Here is a 17650-nt window from a genome sequence, read left to right as displayed (position 1 = left end):
CACCAGCATACATAAAAATGCATCGCTTAAAAACACACAGGATGTAAGAAAAAAATTAATAAAAATAGTCATGGACAATTTGCAGGGTAATACTCATGGATCCCACTGTACAGTGGGATCTATTAGTATTACCGTGCAAATTGTCCATCACCAGGTTCTTGCATTTTATTTGACTCAATAAGGGCTTCGAGAATTAATAGAAAACTAAAAACAAGCTGTTGACAAATTCTGCACCAGCATACATAAAACTCTATCGCTTAAACACACATAGCATGCAAGAGAAAAACTAATGAAAATGATCATGGGCAATTTGCTAAGCAATACTAGTGGATCTGACTGTACTAGAGATATAAACGCCGGTCCCTTAGAAAATGTAGTAAGTAATTACTTCCATATGCAATATTACATTACGTAGAACACAATCACGAGATACAGTTATTTAGCTTATTTGTTCTCAAGTTACAGCCAACATTTTCAATCACGTCATTGGGACAGTCTAAATGACATACTAACGTCATTTGTTGAATTAACCATGTAACTACTTGGAAACAGCAAATAGGTTGGATTCAGGTACCTTAGTTCAAATTGCAAATTTCGTGCTTGTGATCACCAAAGAAGTGATATCTTATCAAGTCGACTTAGCTGCACCGCCCCTACGGTGTTATGTTGTGTGGGCTGTATAGTTGAGGGGGGGGGGTCTCACTTATCACACAACACTTTATCAACCTTGTGTACTGACGTCACGGGAAAAGGCTTTTTAATTTATGGATACATGCCTACGTTGTTAGACTAGCCTAGCTAGGTTTAGTTCTCTTAGTCTAAATAATATTTTTAAATTGCATTTATGCTAATGGAACCTAACCTAACAGGCCTAACCTAATCCCGTAGGCATTCCTCGTCTGACGTCAGAACACAAGGTTGCAGAAATGAAGTGCGAACGGGCAGTATAGAGGGGTGAACAAACATTGCTCTGCAAATTGTCCTTGACTGTTTTTATTATTCTTCTCTTGCATACACGTGTTTTTAATTAACAGATTTTTACATGTGCTGGTGCTTAGGTTGTTATCAGCTTGTTTGGTGTATTATTTCAATTCATGAAGTTCTTACGACTTAAAATAAAGAAAATAAAGATGTTCATGGACAATTTGCCTTGTAATACTCGCGGTCTACATTCGGCTATGAAGAGAAGATTAGGCAATATATCCATCGCCGTTCCCAGTTTTTTTTTTTTTAAATCTGCATCGTATGCCATTTCGAAGAATGAAATTGTGATGATTCTGAACCAGACTTTACCCTCATACCTTTATAGTTTATCTTTCAATCATTGACACACACATTTCGGAAAACGGAATTAATGAACATGATAATGGACAATAATTAGTGTTGCCCACGAGACGAGACTTTGGCCTGTCTCGTCTCGTGGAAATGCTGTGAAATGCTGTCTCGTCTCGAAAATATTCGTTTGTCTCGGGACACATTATCAATCTCGTCTCGTCTCGTCTCGAATTTTTAAAAGCCTGTCCCGTCTCGTCCCGTGGGCAACGCTAACAATAATTCACCTTCACTTACCATTAGCGTCGACTGTACAAAACTTATACACGATAGATGGCAAGAGTTGTCTGGAAATGACTAATTACTATTACTATTATTACTATTATTACTTTTACTATTATTATTATTATTATTATTTCTACTCCTATTACTAATTACTATTACTATTATTGCCTTGTGGAAACACTGACCTACTAACCACATGAATTGCATTTTCTTTAACCTTTTTAAGAATTAGGTAATTAATGCACTAAGCTACAACTAACTGTAGAGTTCAGGATATTTTATTATAATCTGTTATTAGTGGTTACAAAAACGCAAACGTATTGTGTTAACTTAAAATAATCACATTTCTCTGTGCCAGATGCAAGTAAAATTCAATCTTTTTTCTGCACTTCACTTACACCTGTCTGTCAACAAATTCTAAGCATTTGACAATAAATCGAATTACGTGACCTGACTGTAACAAGTAGGGTATCCAGGATTTTTCTAGTTGGGGCCAAACCTTATGTCAAGTGTGTTAAGAAATTGTGAGGGAAAACTCATTCTGGAATAACAGCTTGCAATGTATACGTACTTGTCACTGTTGTACATGAATTGTAACAGCATGAAACAGTACAGTGGGATCCATGAGTATTACCGTGCAAATTGTCCATGACTATTTTCATTAATTTTTCTCTAACGTCCTATGTGCTTTTAAGCGATGGATTTTACGTAGAGTAGAGGCGGCAAATGTGGAATACCGTTTTTATTTTGAACTATAATTACTTTATTTGTGCACATTTTGATATGAAAATTCAACAAAAAAATACAATACATATTCCTTTTTCAAAAAACACTCAGAATATTTGAAATAATTAATGTGCTTTTGAAGAAAAAAACATTAGTGAATAAAGTGCAAAATGTCAACAAAATGAAAGTGGTGGGTAATGTGGAATACAGTGTTCCACATTACCCTCATAATTAGAAATTACACAACTTTGACACTTAGCCTTATTGTTCTGTTCATTTATGTTAATTCGACATTCGTTATGCAGTTAAATGAAAAACTACAAATTTACTTGCAAAAATCGCAAATAAACACATCTCCCTCTGATGCACTACAGAGGTCATGGGCCCAGAATTCACACAATATACACTGGATCCACTTATTGCCTGGAACATCAGTCGACCAATTCTCTCCACAGAACAAGCACTCAGTGTCTGGGTTCCTCGGACCTACACTTTCACCAATCACACTACAATGATCAGAGGTGATTCCATCACTTTCAATGGTCGATTCACTTGTACGTGCAATGTCCTCCTGCTTCTTACCACGCTTCGTTCTGGATTTTGCCATTTCATCTTTTCCTTTCCCTTCACACTGGTTTGATTCTTTGAAGATACATCTCTTGCACGAGTTGCTTTTCTTTGACTTCTTCTTTTCTGATTCATGAGAGTGTTGTAGAGAATGTTTATAAGGTGTTCCTGTGAGTACAGTTGACGAAGTGGTTCTGCTTCCCCTCTTGGATTGTGCATTACTTGTAGTTGAAACTGGAGATATATCGCATGGTGTTACTGCATGGTTGGGTTGAGTTGATCGGCGAGTGTAGACAGCATTTGTAGACTTTTCATTTGGTGAAGTTGTTTCCTGTACAGGCGGTGTGGGATTTTCAGTTGGCGAAGATGTAGATGGTTGTGGATTAACACTATCAGCAGGTAGAGAGACGTCATTACTGGCTGTGTTGGTAGCTCCAATGAAATCGCTGTCCCTAAAAAACGTTTGGATTCAGGGGATGAATCCCTGTGCATTTGAATCCATTAACAGCAATCTCGCCCGACTGAGCACGTAGGTAAGCTCTGGAAAAGCGTTCTCCTACGTCAAAATGAGTTGCTCTTCTCCCATGGTTACGGAGAAACAATCTCAACTCCTCGTTGTAATATCTCTTCAGAGGGCCCAAGAATGTTCTATCAAGAGGTTGTAGCTTATGTATCGAGTGTGGTGGCAAAGAAATTATAACAACGGATTCTTCCCGAGCTAGGTCAATAACCTCAATATTCCTGGTGTGGCTGTAGTGGCCATCAAGTATGAGGAGTACTGGGTCATCTTTGCTTGGCTTCACTTTACTGATGAAGTGACGAAACCAGTTAGTGAATATTGAGAGTTGAATCCAGCCTGAGGGATGGTACGCTGCGATGGAACCTGGAGGTGCATATTTCATCAGTTGAACATTTTCATTTTTCCTTGGAAAAATTAACATGGGAGGGACAAATGAACCACCCGCACTCATACATGTTACTGCAGTTATTAGTGATCCTCGCTCAGCGGATGTCAGAGTACCCACCTGTCTTTTCCCCTTTAATGCAATGATTTTGTCCTGTTTGGTTTGCACCACAGTAAGTCCACTCTCATCTACGTTATACGCACGGTCAGGGGGGAAATTGAACTTCTTGTAGGCATCTTCCAAGTTGTTGAAAAATTTAGCCACGTTTTCGCGACTGAAGCCATTTACTCTCGCAAATGAGGTTCCAGTGGGATTTCGAAGAGTCACTAGATCTTTATGTCTTTGCATAAACAATCTAAACCAGTCTTTACCAGCACATTCTCTTACCACAGAGAACGGGTGCTTCACATTATTTCGAACAGCTAATTGATAAGCAACTGAACAAATGTCACGTTTTGTGAGTCCATAGTAACGAGATTCCATTTCTAAGACATAACTGACAAGATCATTTTCCATGGCTGGAGAGAAGATTGGCTTTCGACCTACACGTATTCTTGCAGCGTCATCTGCAGATTTGTCAGAATGTTCTCTAACTAATCGAAATAATGTGGTCCGTGGAACATCATATGTTTTGCTGGCACGCAGAAATCCCATTTCTTTTTGCCTGACTGCTGTCACTGCCTGCGTCATTTTCTCTGGGTCCCACTTCTTCTGCTGTACTCCTCCTTTCAGCATTCTGAGAGGGTCTGTGAATCTGCAAAATATAAAGAAACCATTTTGAGCATTAAATATGCAGATGAAATATAGGATTTTTTGTCATAATACATTTACAGTAATTATTCTACCTTAACATGGGTACAATTTCAATTTTCTTTCTGCAAGGGTTTAGGAAAATCTAATTTCGTAATAAGAACAGTAATAAGGGCTGAAGAAGGAATGGCTGCCACATAATAAGATCAATGTCGAGGGAATATTTGCCAAAAATGTTCTCATTAACAAGTTGCAGAAATTTTGAGGGTGTCTTGAACCCCTCCCACAACATGATAAACATTCTCTGCCATTTAGCTGTACCTTATAACTGCATGCAGGAAGTCATAAAACTATAAAAATGTGATTTTAACAAATTGTATCAAGGCCTGAAAAAGAGATGGTAATGTGGAATAGTATTCCACATTAACCACCCTCACGTATTCCACATTACCCGCTAACTACTTTTCTTTTTTTAATCTTAAATTAGATAATAACGGAAACTTCCAGGACACCTAATTGACAATGCTTATTTAGCTACGACATTGGTGAACAATGTCACATAGAACACTTGCAGAAATCTTACCTTGTGTTTGCTTTGTGTGTACAAAACGACGGTAACGAAAAAAGTCCACTCCCTCCAAAACAGCTTTTTGTGCTCTGTCCGCAAACATTCACAGTGGATGGCGGGGGTTGCTTCAGTGCTGCCATCTATAAATACTGTCTGATGGTTCTAAACTACCCCGATAGATGGTAGACGTATGTAGTTGTAAATATCATGGTATTCCACTTTTGCCGACCATTCCACATTCGCCGCCTCTACTCTATGCTGATGCAGAAGTTGTCAACAGCTTGTTTTGAGTTTTCTTTTAATTCTTGAAGCTCTTATTGGGTCAAATAAAGTCCACGAACATGGTGATGGACAATTTGCACGGTAATACTCATGGATCCCACTGTACATGCCAAAGTATCATACAACACTTTAAACTTACTGAAGAGAAAATGTAAGATTTTTGCAATTTTTTTGCACAGAACATAGAACATGTGTAACATTCAATTGAAATATAACAATTACGTAAAATGCTAAATGTGTATTATTTCGAGACTTGTTATGAACAAAAAATACCTAATTTTTATCAACTTTCAAATTCTGGCAACATAAATGTCGTTTTGTATTATCACAAGTCCCTACAATGTTCCTACATTTTGAGCATACGATACAACATGAGTGGGTTCGTTTTCATTAACATTTCGTGAAAACAAACAACCAATCAAGAGCATTTAATGTGCAGTACCTCAAAATCTATTGGAGAGCAGTGTAGTTTGCCAAAATTCCGGGAGGTGGTCGAACCCTGTATGCCCATACCTAGCTACGCCAATGTATTTTAAAAAAATAAGTAGAAGCGTATTGTATAGGTAAAATGACGATAATTTAAAAAAAAACTTAATTAAGCTCGATTTGACTCTTTGTGAAACTTGAAATCCAACTGAGGCAAAATATAAGCTAATTGATTTTGTCCTCATTAGTAGAGTTCATCAAGAGATTCATAACCAATAAACCGGATAAATTATACTGTACTGATTCGTACCTATAGATATAATTGCTGTTGTAGCCAGTGATGTTCCGTACACTATAAGTTTACGTCTACATGCGTTGTCTACACGTAATCTACGGGTAGATTACATTGGGTTTAATTTACATAGAGTACGTAGACAATTTAAAGTGCATTAAAATTAATTTTCAAGGCTTCCGTGAAAGGATAGTGACATTTTCAACTATATTGGTTCCTGAAAAGAATCTTATTTACAACAAAATTTCTTTTCTCTTCTATCATCAACTATGGAAGAAGATATATAATATTTAAAAAAAGAACAGATGGCAAGCGTGAAGCAACATTAGTCTTTTTCCCATAAAACACTAGAATATTTCTTATGTTAAGTTTTTTCCAGGTGAGAAATTGTTCGAATTTGGAAGGAAGCGTATGAAAAGTTCTCCTCACACATCAGCAACTGATACACAGTATAATATTTTTTTACTGCCACGGCGCCCTTTGCTTAGTGATAACCTTTCACCATGTTATTTACATAGATTACGTCATTTTGTATAAAATAGTCTACCAATACTTTTCAACAGAATTGTTAAAGGTCTAGGTATTTTAAATAAATTTAATTCCAGCCAAGGAAAGAAATTCAGCAAGCGTAAATGGGTTCTACCAATGGCGTATACGGAGTTCAAGATCTGGGCTATCTCACAATGTCACATGGTCCTAGGCTATGAATAGAAATACATTTACCAACTCCTAAGAAATCAGGTTGCGAACTCATAAGAAATAAAGTTGCCAGCTCATAGGAAAGCAGGTTGCGAACTCATAAGAAATCAGGTTGCCAACTCCAGAATCAGCATCATCATCTCACCGATATGAATAATTTTATTTACAATTTCTGATCGATTTTTCTCCTGTATTTTATTCTCTAGACTTCAGGCTTCGCAGATAGCCTAGCTATACTGGATCCGCGCTTAGAAGGAACTGTACGGTAAACAAATGCACGTGTATGAATACAGTGTTGCCAACCAATAACTGCAGAATATCGCGAAAAGCGAATTCTCACAGTGTGTAGGAAGGAAAGAAGTAGGGAGGGATTTCCTGGGAAGTATCGGGTACATTACTACGTTCGGTAGTGGAAATATAGAGAATTGTCAAGAATCAGTGAGAGAAGTTTGTAACGAGAATAAAGAAGGGGGTGTAAGATTACAGTTTAAGAAAGAAACGAAAAATAAAAATCTGGGTTAAATTCGGTTGGTTCCTGGGTCGAGTCCTTGCAGTGTTATCCTTTGCCTTTCTCCGGGGAGGCGTAACCTTTTTTTTTTTTCGTTTTGGCGTATCACTGTCTTGTGTATTAGTGTCTCCTTCTTGATGTTCCTGTGGGAGGTTCTGCTTCATTATCCTCTTGGTGATCTTAGTCCTAAGGAGGAATGTCCTGTTGTTGAGTTTGTCGAAGGTGGATTCTTTGTGATATTCTGGGGGGTATATTGCATTCCGGAGGTAGGAGTTGAATGGGGAGGTGAGTGATGCCGGATTTGAAGAGGGAATGTTCCTCTTTCGACACCAGGTTTGTTAAGTCGTTTAGTAACGTAAAGTGCTCGGGATTTCTTATTAACTGGTACGTGTTGAAGTTTGGTAGCTTTTGTCTTAAATCTTCGATTTGTTTGTTCGATGTGTGGCAAAAGAAGGCTTTATGTTCCGGTGTGTCCGTCTCGGTTGTACATTTCAGGCATTTCTCAGTATGTCTGAGGTTGTGCTTATTTAGGTGTTGACCGTAGGGACCGTGTCCCGTTAGGAAATGTATGAGACCTCTCGTGGGATAGAAATGGTCCATCGAAAGTCGTTCTTTTATGTTTGGAAGGAAGCTGTGAAGTCTCCTTCCTTACGTAGCTTGTGTCCATTCCTGTTGCCAGACGCTAAGCAAGTGGTTGTAAATTTCTGGTACCGTGGCAGGGCGTATTCCAATTAGTTTATAGATTTCGTCCTCTTATCCATTTCTAAAGTAATATTTTGATGCTCTGGTTTTAATAACGATTTCAATAGGCTGTAGGCCCGCAATCATGAGAAGAGCCAGGGTTGAGGTTGTTCTGAATGCACCCGTTAGGCGAAGTATCACTTTGCGTTGTGAAGATCTCAATCTGTTTTTAATGTACTGTTTACTGGTTTCCATGGCCCACAGGGGCGAGCCATAGGAAATAATAGAATTATATATGGTAATGAGATATGTTTTTATGTGTGATAGTGGAAGGTTGTAGTTTGCGGAACTCAATGTGGCTAGACTGTTTATAGTTGTTTCGGCCTGGGCTGTTGCCATGGCTATGTGTCGGTTAAAAAACATATTCTCTTGAAGAGTAATACCAAGGTATTTAGCTTCTCTTACTCTGTTTAAGTTTCTCTCTCTGAGTTTGATTTGAGGGTTTCTTTGTAACTTCCCCTTAAGGATAATATAATGAGTCTTTTCCGAAGCTATTTTGAGTTTAGCATGATCACACCAATTGGATAGCATATTGATTGCAGTAGATGCTTTATCTTCGATTTCCCTTCTTGAGTTACCGGAAGTGAGCATGATAATGTCATCCGCATAAGCTATGATCTGGTCTATGTCTGGATGGTCTTATAGTTTCATAAGCGCAGGATCCAAGTTAGTATTCCAAAGCTCGGGTCCCAGAATGGAACCCTGAGGACAACCTTTTGACGTGATCTTACTCATTTGTAGATCCGGATATTTGATGCTAACTTTTCTGTTAGAGAAATAACTTTTCAGAAGTAGGAAGAGTGTACCTGGGCAGTTCATATTTTTAAGTGTTTGAGAAAGGCTGGGCCACCACAAGTTGTCAAATGCCCCGGCGATGTCCACCATAATTCCAACCATGTACTTGTTTGGAGTGTTTTGTGTTGTAGACGATAGCAGGCGTAATGCATCGTCAGTGCATTTACCTTTCGTGAACCCAAATTGTATCCCTGATATGGGTTTGAGCAGGCGAAATTCTTTGAGTCTTTTTAGGATAAGTTTCTCAAAGAGTTTTCCCAAAACGTTGAGAAGGCATATTGGTCTGTATGAATTAACCCTGGTTTCATCTTTATTTGGATGTTTCTTGATGATTATTAAGTTTGCTTCCTTCCAGGTTTCTGGGAATATCTTCTGAATAAGGCACTCATTAAATAGTTGAGTAATGTAGGGCGTAAGTACTGGGGTGATTTCTTGTATTATTTCCACAGGAATTCCGTCTGGTCCCGGGGACTTCTTCATTTTCATGCTGCCTATTTCGTTTTCTACTTCCTGGATAGTGAAAGGTAATATTGGTGATTCTGGATATGGCTGGTGATAGATTTTTCTTGCATCCTTATTTTCATCGCTGTCGTTTTCAGGTTTGTCGTCTGGTATGAGATTCTTCATTAAGAAGTTGATGGTTTCTTCCAAGTCCTTTGTCATATTCGTGTTATTCTCGTCATTAATTAAGGTGGAAATGGTTTGCGGTTTTTTTTATTTTTCCGGTAACGATTTTATACGGGGTGCCCCATTTATTTATTTCCAGACGTTTTTCGATGAAGATATTCCATTGTTGTGTCTTATGATTTAGTAGCTCGGTTTCGTATTGCTTTTTTTTTTTTGCACGGTAAATCTGGAGGTTGGCATTTCTGTATTGTGCGATGACGGATTTTTGATATAGTTTCCTGGCTTTTTGCATTTGTTTCTTAAGGTTGGTTAGTTTCTTTGGCCATGGCTTCCTCTTCATTTTCCTTTGGTTATTTCTGGGTGTTGAATTTTCAATTGCTTGTCTGATGTTTGCAGAGAGTTCCTCTGCTAGCGTGTTGAGTGATTTTTGTTGGTCCAATTGTTCAGGGATAATGAGTTTTTCTAGGAATTTTTGATGATCGATTTTTCTCCAGTTCAATATGTTCTCCTGGTCTGTCTTTTCAAGCTGATGTTGCCTGTAGATTAAGTCGAATAGTATTAAGTTGTGATCGCTTGGTGTGGCGAGATCTATAACTTTCCAGTTTTGGACATCGCCCAAGGCCCTTGCATTCGTGAGTGTTAGATCAATGTTGCTTGAGGCGCCCGCCCTTCCCCTGTAGTTGGGGGATTATCTGGCTGATTTTCGACTTATAGGTTGTGCTCAGAAATGAATTCCTCCATGGCTACCCCCTTGGTGTCGGTTTCTTGGCTGTACCACCACGGAGAGGAGGAGTTCGTGTCAGCAGTGATTATGATCTTGTAGTTTTTGTACGCATTGCAGATCAGATCGATTTTTTCCAGATATGGGTCTATGTCATGGCTGAATTGGAAATAACTATTTATTAGGATCCAAGAACCATGCTCGGAAGATATTTGAGCGCAATTTATGTGTGTGTCACAAAATTGTGCTATTTTGGTGATTGTTAGATTTCTGTTTAGGTTAATTATTGCTGCCATGGTTTGATTGCGGTCCTGAATTGTGTGAACGTTGAGTGGTATGTAGGGAATTTTGTTTTTGGATGTGTATGGTTCTTGCATGAGAATTATGTCAATGTATTGCTCTTTGCAGTAATTGATTGTTTCAAGTGTTGCAAGCTTGCTTCTTCTGGTGTTGATCTGTGCAACGCGTATCTTGTCGTTATCTATGAGTGCCGTACTAATTGGTGGCATCGGGGCCATTCGTTTGTTGCTATGAACTCCATTCTCCCGTGTGCCCTTACAAAGTCCGCGTAAACATCGTCAAGTACCAGGGACTCTCCGCGACGTCCGAAAGCTGTCTCGGTTAGCCGGAGCAGCTCCTCTGTGTCGGTAGGAAGGTTGTAAGTCTTTAACGTTATCCTGTCCACTGCTTCTGGTATGGGGAAGGTAATAGTTTTGCCCTTGCTATGCTTCTTCCTGACTAGTAGTCTCAGTGCAGTAATGAGAATATCTCTCTCTTCTAGGCATGAAAGTTTCAAGTTGTGTTCGAAGTTTTAGGTATATATTAGGTACGGATCCGATGGATGGGATGAATGTTCTGGCGAGGGTGATGGAGGTTCCGAGTCAGTATCGAGATCGGTGTCATATAAGTCAAGTGTGTCTTCTGTAGTGAGTTCAATTTTCTTGAATGTGAGAGGGGGTGTGAGATGATGTGTCAGATGTAGGTGTTCGTGTCAGAGCGGGTTGTATTACCTCAATTGGGGCAGGAGGAGTTGGAAAAGGATGGAATGGGTGTTTGTAGTGGATTTTATATTCTCTGATGGGTTGGACGGTTCAGCAGAGAGGTCGAGAAGGGTTGGGGGATTGAAGTATGTGCTATATGGGTACATGAAGGGGGGAGCTTCTGGGTTTAGCGTGGAAGAGTTTACTAAATCGATTGCTTTTTTTTAGTCGGTATGCTGCCGCTCTTTTAGCGTTTCTTTTTCTTCTACTTGGTGGATTTCTTTTCCTTTTTGTTTTAGGGGCGTTCTCCATAGTCTGTCTTGTCCACTAGTATTTGCCACATGAGGGTGTATGTTGGGCAGTCTTTGTTGTCTTTACTATTGCATGTTTTGTTCCTGTTTTTACATGGAATGCATGTTTTCGGTTGGGTTTTTTATCACAGTTTTGGCGTTCATGATTCTCATTGCCACAATGGGTGCACAAGGGTTTGTTTTTGCAGTATTTTGCTACGTGGCCCAGATCTCCACATTTCAGGCAACGTGCAACCACGATATAATCTTTGATGAAAAGAGATAGGAACGGTAAATATAAATTTTCTGTGCGAAGAAGGATTTTTCTAATTTTACTTGTGGTTTGTACAACTAGATGTACTGTGTTGCTGTTACGGGGTCCTGTTTTAAATCTCACATTGAAATCATTTGTGTATTCTTCATATGGAATTGATTCTTGGAGATTAAGGCTGTAAAATTCTGTGTAAAATTCCTCTGGGTCTTTATTGGCCGGAACGTCATATATGATCAGAAGTGGATCCTTTTTTCGAAGGTTTTCTACTTTGATGTTATGTTTAGGAAGATCTTTATTATTAATTAATTTCTCGGCTCCTTCTCTGGAAGCTGTTTCCACTATCACCATTTGATTTGTGGTTCTTATGCTTTTGATTTTGATATTTTCCCTCACTGGATTTACTGTGGTGGTCAAAATTTCCTGTATCTTCTTAGCACTCATTTTCTTATCTTTGTCTAAGATAAAGACAGTGTGCTTTACGGTAGATGTGGCTTTCTGTATTTGTTGTTGTTTGTCGGTTTTTTTTGTTGATACAACCTGGGAGTATAATACGTCTTCTCTAGGGGTTGTGGATTGGACATGGTGATTTCTTTCTTGAAGGATTTTATTTACAGCGTTGAGTGATTTGTTCTCCGACACTGTTTCTTCATGTACTTGTTCTAATTTGCTCATCAGTTCTAAGAGGATGGATTTTCTTTCTTCTGATACGTTTTTATCTTTAGCGACGAGGGTAGTAATTTCTAATACCAGTTTTCTGTGCATCTCTAGCTTGATAGTCTGAGAAACGGGAACACTGTCTATTGAAGATACGCCAGTCGCATTGGAGTTTGATGTATGAACGTTGATGCCTGGTGTCTGGGAGGAAGGGGTGGCTGAGGGGCTGAAGGGGTTTGCAGGTGACGGGTTGAATGACTTTTTCCAGTGGTCCTGGGGCTGTTGTAGGGGCGAATCTGGCTTCCTTTTTGTCAGAGGTGAAGGTGGGGGGAATGACGGACAGGGCCTCCCTGTCCGAAACCAAAGTGAGTGTTTTGCTTGGGGGTAGAATTTTTGTTTTTGGGTGTGGCGCCACCGGTAGGAGCCATGAGGAACACCAACAGTAGTCCAAGTTGTGCGCACTGATGAAATCTGGATTAAAGAAGCCAATAGACGGAGAGCGGCCGTTAACTGCAATCGCACGGTCGCAAACACAGGTTGCCCGGTGCTACGAGAACTGAAGCGTATTGTATAGTATTGGAATGGACTTCATACTCTCGAGTGACGTCACGCTATGTGAATGTCCTTTGTAACAGCTGAGTGAGTGACAATGACGTCGCGCCCCGGCAATGCACAGACCCCTCTAGCCGAGAATTACGCCGTGTTGTGGCAGTTGTATTTGTCAAATAAAACTGGAACTACTGTATTGAATTCGGTTCTGGGGGTCTCAGAATGTCAATCAGGCTTCTCATAAAACTACTGTGTTTATTAACAAATCTAACTGAGTTCGGGTTGTCTGTGTCTAGTTGTTATTTATACCACTGACATCCGTTAGGCTTAACTGACGTGGCTCCGTAAGGATAGCATGGGGATGTTTGTTTCACAACAGTTATTTTGCTTAAGGGTGAATTCACTTTTAGTTTATTTTCAGATCTTGTAAACTAATTCTTTCATGTGGCTCCAAATGTTGAAGTCGCAAGGTGTGATATCGGGGGATCGAGCCGGCCAGGGAATCGGGCCGCCTCGGCCATTCCATTTCATTGGGTAATTTTCATCCAGCCACTGTCGCACGCCCAGGCAGAAGTATGGATGGGCGTCATCAACAATCATTTGATCGAGCAATTTTTCCTGCCCCAAATCTTAAATGGCATCACATATGAACATTTTTTGAGGAACGGGATGGCAATGTTGTTGGAGGATGTGCCTCTAGCCATAAGACGTGACATGATTTATCAGCATGATGACTGCCCAGCTCGATTCCCCGATCGATTTGACGCCTTGCGACGTTTACATTTGGAGCCACATGACAAGACACCGGTAAACTCGCAAGAAGAGCTCAGGGACAGGATCTTAACAGCTGGTTAACACATCAAAGACACCATTACATCACTAGTTAAGAGACGAAATGTCCATAAAAACCTGCGTGCCTGCATTCATAACGGAGGTGCCCACTTTGAGCAAGACGTGTAATGTTCTTTAATTGTATTGTTCATTGATTCCATTGACATGAAGATGAATGAAGTATTATTTCTTGTACACAAATGTGAATGTTAGCAACATTTGTACCTTGTTGGATAGCAGATGACACAAGGAAGTAATTAAAGTAATTTGTACGCTTCGTGTCAAACCATTTTTGCTATTAATATGTTGGCAAGTAAACTAAGAGTGCATTTTTTTATGATCACTTGTAAGTTTAGACCCACCCCTTACTTACATGTGATTGTTATTTGGGAAAAACTTTTTTTTTCAACGAACCACTTATTTGATAGCTATCAGAAAATGCTGTAATAAGTTACATACAATGAGCAGTTTTTTCTCAATTCATCATTATATGTGGAAAATTGTCATTTAAAAAAAAAATAGAAATTCGATTATCTCGAAAACTACTAATTTTCGGACGGGGTATCATATGGTCAAATTTATTGCAAATGTCTCTACTTTAACCCCTTTTAGGCAATACATCTAATTATCAATCACCCTGTGTGTGTATATACAGGGTGATTCTAAAGGTAGGGTACAAACGAAAACCACAGATACCTCCCATGAAATAGAGACGAAAGTGCCCCTTCCACTTTGCCGAGAGATGCCTCCGTGAGGAGCTAGACAACGCCGAAAACGTGTGAAAATGAACTTCACACCGCTGTACAGCCAGTACCAGTGAAAATAGAAAGGCGGAACAAAATAAGTCAAAAGGAACACCAAAGTCGCCCATCCGAAAAACACCAGGCGGCAGCTGTGCAACGCATGCGCATGGGGTTCCACATAGGAAATAGGAGTGTCCCGCAAGACAAGTGAAGGGAAAGGGTAGCGATCGACAACGGTAGGGACAAAAGAAGCAATGAAGTATGATGTAACAATTGCACAGCGGGGAAAAAAAAACACCATGACTGAAGCAGTGCAGTCGAGAAAAGTAGTGCGAGGTTGCAGAACCACGGGAGGATGACGTAGGACGAAGAAACACACCGAATATGCAAGCAAAGTGGTCCGTGACACTCAACAGGCAACAGACGCGTACATGGTTCGGGGCAGAAATGGCGGCGCTGGCGGTGCAGCGCATGGGGAGTCCCCAAACACAGTGGGGAGACACTGCAGCAAGAACAAAGCATGGTGTAACAAAAGAGAAAGAGGACCGGACGGGGAATGGTACCTGCCAAGGAGACAACAAATGCGGGACGAGGGATTCCCCGTAGCAGCACCGAGGGGATGTCACACAGAGGTCGTGTGCCAGCAGGACAAACACAGCAACTACGGGCACAGGAGGTTATTGCCAATGAAAGGTGCACGTACAGATATGACCACGTTCCTCGTACAGACGTTCTTACAAACGTCGTGATAGGGCCCAATCTGCCAAATTAGAAATGAAGCCGGAGGCACATCGCTGGGTGGAAGGAGGCGAAAGGCTGCTGGAGTGTCGTACGGACCCCACCACTCCACTTTGCTTGCATTCTCGGTGTGTTTCTTGCTTCTTTTGTCTCTACTGTTGTCGATCGCTACCCTTTCCCTTCACTTGTCTTGCGGGACACTCCTATTTCCTTTGTGGAACCCAATGCGCATGCGTTACGCAGCTGCCGCCTGGTGACTTTCGGATAGGCGACTTTGGTGTTCCTTTTGACTTATTTTGTTCCGCCTTTCTATCTTCACTGGTACTGGCTGTACAGCGGTGTGAAGTTCATTTTCACACGTTTTCGGCGTTGTCTAGCTCCTCACGGAGGCATCTCTCGGCAAAGTGGAAGGGGCACTTTCGTCTCTATTTCATGGGAGGTATCTGTGGTTTTCGTTTGTACCCTACTTTTAGAATCACCCTGTATGTATATATATATATATATATATATATATATATATATATATATATATATATATATATATATATATATAGAGAGAGAGAGAGAGAGAGAGAATACGAACATCTTGTCAAGTATCACACACAATATTTGAAATACGATTCTCGTTAATGAAGGTAGGCGTTTGTAGCATGTATGCTTACCAAAATTCTGACTTTGTTTCACCTCGATACAGGCTGGCCAGAGGCAGCATTGCGTACAGGCAACCAAGGCACTGCCTAGGGCTTCACACTTTTCAGGTAACTCGCAAATTGAAATATATTGACTTATGTATTCTTTAGATAAATGAGTAAAATGCATATCTTTCCCCCCAAGAGTGAAAATTAATTTTCAAGCGAGTACATTAGGTTTGGTGTTTTATGATAGAGCAGTGGCTCTCATACTTTTTTCTCATTGTAGCCTTTTATCGTAACGAAAGTCTAATGTACCTCCCATCATAGGTTTTCTCCGAATAGTGGGTTTTGGGATTTTTTTTGACTGCCCGATTGGTGGGTCGTTTTTGATATGTTCGGAGGCTTGTATCTGAAATAGAGCAAAATGACATTCGGGCTGTATGTGGGAAAATGGTAAACAAATAACATTAAAATATATATTTATTATTTTATTGGGTGTTCCTACGTTTACAGTCTTTATGATTAATTACAAAAATAAAATTGTGAAAGTAAGAAGTACATAAAAAACTTTAATTTTCATGTATTTTTTCAGAGTTCTTGAAAAAAAAGTAAAGAACGTAAATAAGTTTGTAAACAAAATGTCAAGCGGAATTTGTTTGTGTTTTGTTGTAAATCCTCAGATGTTCTAGTGAGATGCATGTGCCTGAAACAGTTTCGTGATGTCTGGTTGTGTACTTGAAACTTTCAAGCGGAGATTCGGCTAAACATCGTTTTCGACCTAAAATATTCAGACCATTTGACATCGTACTTTGCGAAGGTCGAGTGGCTTAAATTAAGCGATAAACGTAATTTTCATAAGTTAATTTTACTGCACAAAATCCTTCAAATAAAAGACCCGCAATATCTCTATAACCGATTTCAACATCTTTCCGACTTTCACAGCCACAACACCAGATCGCGCGAAAGGTCTCTGCTGTCCATTCCACTCCACAAATCCAACTTTTATGCAAATTCTTTTACTGTTACCTCAGCAGGCCTTTGGAACAAGTTGCCACCTGAAATTCATGTCTCTTCCTCAATTGTGACGTTCAAAAAATTGTTAAAGTTACACATATTATACAATGAAAATTAAATGTTTGATTTCCCTATTAATATGGCGGGTGCAGAGAATGATAGAAGGAGGTAAGGCACTAAAATGAATTAGAGTAATAGTTAAGATGAATTATCATCAAAGTATACCGTATTGGACTGTGTTTTAAGTATGTGTAATATTGGACTGTGCTTAAGTAAGTGTAGTGTTATGTATTTGCTTGTACGTGTGTAAGGGCAAAGATATGTATGTGTGTGTGTGAGTGTGTGTGTCCGTATCTATAGGTTAGATTACCTTTCTTATATGTAATTTCTCTTTGTATTTTTTATTTCTCTGTAATTTTTTATATATTTTTTTTCTTCCTTTTTTTTCAAAATTTTAATTATTTCATATTCAATTTTTTTGTAAACATGGTCAAGTGGAAGAAAAGGCTCCACAGCCTTAACTTCGCCATGTAAAAGAAGACGAAATAAATAAATAAATAAATAAATAAATAAAACATTTAGTCCATTATAGATTTCAAACGAGTATTTTGTTTCAAAACATATGAATAGATAAGAGTGTCCGCGAAAAAATCAGACTTATTTTCCTATTGAGTGTTAAAGCTATGAAGTATAAAACAATGAAGTCTGCTATACACACCTGCAGAAAAAATGTTGTCGTGTGGGTATTCTCGACTTTTCTCTTCCGAGCTGATCGCGTATC

At 39.5% G+C, this 17650-nt stretch overlaps 1 protein-coding gene across 2 annotated transcripts in view; it reads right to left on the bottom strand.

Moving 5' to 3' along the window:
• Positions 1–17650, bottom strand: part of LOC145997231 (innexin inx3-like) — a 68115-nt gene that overhangs the window by 29386 nt on the left and 21079 nt on the right. The gene's annotated exons all lie outside the window — the stretch shown is intronic.

Source organism: Lepisma saccharinum, chromosome 13 (genome assembly GCF_977018435.1).
Source record: "Lepisma saccharinum chromosome 13, izLepSacc3.1, whole genome shotgun sequence".
In the NCBI taxonomy this organism is placed as follows: domain Eukaryota; kingdom Metazoa; phylum Arthropoda; class Insecta; order Zygentoma; family Lepismatidae; genus Lepisma; species Lepisma saccharinum.
The sequence above is the reverse complement of the archived record's forward strand: the minus strand, read 5'-3'. Positions and strand labels throughout refer to the sequence as shown.